A 3,649-nucleotide genomic window follows, 5' to 3' on the forward strand; every position below is an offset into this window, starting at 1 on the left:
GTAGTAATTGAGTCTGACTTCCATCTGACTGTTTCTTTTCTTTGGCTTACAAAGAAAATGCTTGGGATCGCTGTAGATGAATCTATGACGAGCAGTGAAATAAGTGAGGATGAGTATGTGCCTAGTTCTAGTTCTACAGAAGAATCGGAGGAAGAAATCAAGCTGCGGAAATCTATAAGACGGTACAGTTCATCAAATAAGAGACAGAACACATCATCCTCTTCCCATTCCATGGCAGATTGTGAGATATCAGAATCCTCCAGTGACAAGGATGTAAAAATCCTGACACTGAAAAAGAAAATCAATGGCTGTAGAGTGTACAATAAGAGGCACTACTGTCTGTACTGTTTTAAACAATATGCCAAAATCGCACGGCACCTGGAAAGGAAACGCAGCAACTTGGCGGAGGTAGCACAAGCGTTTAGTCATCCAAAAGGATCAGCGGACAGAAAGATGCAGTTAAATCTACTTCGAAATAAAGGCAATCGTCACAATTTTGAGTTCCTGGAGGAGAGAAAAGGGGTGATGGTTCCCTCTCAGCAAAGCAGTGAACCAGTGAATGTGAAAGAGTATTTACACTGCGTATACTGTGAGGCACTCCTCAAAAGGAAGGCGATGTGGCGCCACGTGAAAAGATGCAAACTGGCAAAGCAAAGAAACGCTGTAAAGCCAGGCAGAACTAGAGTGCAGTCACTTTGTGCTGCTGGACAGCCTGTCCCAAAGGAGACAAATGGAAAAGTCTGGGACCTCGTAAATGACATGAATCAAGACAACGTAACACACGTAATTCGGCAAGAAAAATATATTCTGTGGTTAGGAGAACACTTCTACAACAAAAAAGGCACAGACAAAAGCCAACACCAATACATCAGACAAAAGATGCGGGAAATGGGAAGATTAGTTCTCCAAGCAAAGACCCTTAGTAAGCTGAAAACAATAGATGACTTCTTTCTGCCAACAAACTTCTGCCATGTTGTGAACACTGTGAAGATGGTCTGTGGATGAAGTGAAAATACCTGCAGCTTCAAGATTCCATCCTTGGCACTCAAACTAGGCCATAGCCAAACCAAAATAGCAGATATTGCAGAGTTTGACAGAAGGATGTCTGGGAACAAGAAGGCTCTTGAAAATGTGATGACGTTCAGGACACTGAAAGAAAAAAAATGGGACGAGTGGGTGTCGTCGCACGCACTGAGGAACCTCAGAGAGTCAAGATGGAATAAAGCTCTTCTTATCACCTACTGTGAAGATGTTGTGAAACTGCACAACCATATTGACGCAGAAAGACCTAAGTGTCAATCCAGTCTTGAAGCTGCACCAAATAAGAGGAACTGGTTAAGTCTTGCTAGACTGACGCTCTGCGAAGTGATCGTCTTCAATCGTAGGAGAGAGGGCGAAGTGTCGAAGATGTCCTTGAATGACTTCATGTTGAGAAACACCTTTGCCAGTAATCCAGATCTTGACCTTGCCTTGACCGACGTGGAAAGGAAGCTCTGCAAATATTTTGAGCGTGTGGAAATCAAAGGTAAGCGGGACAAGAAGGTTCCTGTCTTACTCAGCCCAGACATGGTGTCCTCCATACAGATGCTGGTGAATTATCGGCGAAAATGTGATGTGCCGGATGACAATCTGTATTTGTTTGGAAGACCAGGGGAAGAAAGTCACCTCAGAGGATCTGATGCTATCCGTGCAATGGCATGTGAATGTGGGGCGAAGGACCGTCAAACATTGACGTCAACGAGACTCAGGAAACAGATGGCAACAATGTCACAAGTACTAAACTTGAGAGACAATGAAGAGGACTGCCTAGCAGGGTTTATGGGTCACAACATTAGAGTCCATCGACAATATTACCGGCTCCCCGAAGGAACGTTGCAGGTTGCCAAAGTTGCAAAGTTGCTTATGGCCTGTGGGAGAGGAGAGCTGGCACAATATAATGACTCTGGACGAGATCAACGTTGATCAATATGGTAAAACCTCACCGTGCAGACACACTATTTTTATCATTTTAATTTGTGATGGTTTAAATGTGTCACGTACACATGAGTTTGTCATGCTAGTTAACAACATTTTTTGCCGTGTTTATTCAGAGGAAGTGGCTGAAGACAGCTCTCTATCTGGAAGCGAAGATGAAGATGTGATGTTGAGTCCATCCTCTAACTCATCAGGTACATTCACTGAACCAGAGGTTCTCCTCTCGGGGTCTGGGCACCTCCTCCTAGGGAGTGAAGCTTTTCTAACATTACATCTTTGTGTTTTTCAATGAAGGTCAAAGACCTGTGAAAAAGAACAGACACATTGAGAGGACAACTACAGAGGACGACCCAGCGTCTGATGTTTCATCACAGCTGAGCAGAGGTATTTTAACTATAACCTGTTTCACAGAGTTCTTTCTCTAATATACACAGCACTTGCTTTCTCACAGTGCATGGAACTGGCGAGCTGTTCTCTGATCAGTGCTCCTTTTGAAGGAGCTTTTTAAAAAATCTACTGTGAATCTGTTTGCTTCCTGGGTCAAGCAAGGAAGGCAAAAGGAAAGAGGGGAGGGAGGGAGGAAGGAAGGAAGGAAGGAAGGGAAAGGGATTGTGGAAAGAAGAAATGGAGAGAGGAAAGAAATAAACATGGGGGGACATATTGGGTCAAGGAAGATAGAAGAAGTAAGGAGGTAATACTAGTACTTTTCCTATATAATGTATTGGTTTTTAAGCTGTCGTCCCTTTTTGGTAAAAAGTAAACAATAAAAACTATTAACTTGACAACAATGCAACTTTAGCTGTATTCTATTTCCCATGAACTTATAAACCCTATACCAGCTTGGTGCATTAAGTGCTTCAAGTGAACTTCTCTACCATTGTATCTCCTTTGTTTTGTAGCAGAGCCTAGAACTGTGAAAAAGATAAAGAAACCTGTTTAGTGAGTTCTTTTCTAGTCTCATACAGAAATGGTTTTGGTTTTTAGGACGTCCATCAGTAGCGTCTGTACTGTTGTTGGTCATGTAAATGGATTCATGGAATCATGTAAGTCAAGTTTCGTGAAGATCGGACAAAATTTGTGACCTGTGAAAGTTTAGTTTTGCTTTCTATTCAATCCAATATGGCGGAAGAACAACAAGGGTCAGTAACACTATCTTCAATTTTCACACTACACCAGTTCCGGTCGGACGTTCCAGAGTTGGACAACTGGAGATAGCTCAAAAAATCTAGGAGTAGGAGCTAAGCCAGGCCAGATGATCTTTTTTCAGATGTATATACTCAACAAAAATATAAACGCTGTGGCAACACAGCTGAATGACGCCGTATTCACCAGACATGTCACCCATCGAACACCTTTGGGATGTTCTGGATGGGCGTGTCCGCCAGCGGGTTCCAGTTCCAGTTCCCCAGAACGGCTGCCAACTTCAATTCCTTTGCAGGAGGAATGGAACAACATCCCCCAGGCCACGATCGACAACCTGGTGATATCCATGCGTTGCCGGTGTATCGCTCTGTGTGAGGCTCATGGTGGACACACACGTTATTGAAGTTTGTGAACTTGGATCATCGATCTCCATTGTGTTCTTCCTGCCATCACTCCAGGACTTTTGTTTTGAAATTGATCCTAATGCTCGCAAATAAAAGCCACTTTATTGATAAAGTTGTACTGTTATTTT

Source organism: Microchirus variegatus, assembly GCF_963457635.1.
Source record: "Microchirus variegatus genome assembly, chromosome: 11".
Lineage (NCBI taxonomy): Eukaryota > Metazoa > Chordata > Actinopteri > Pleuronectiformes > Soleidae > Microchirus > Microchirus variegatus.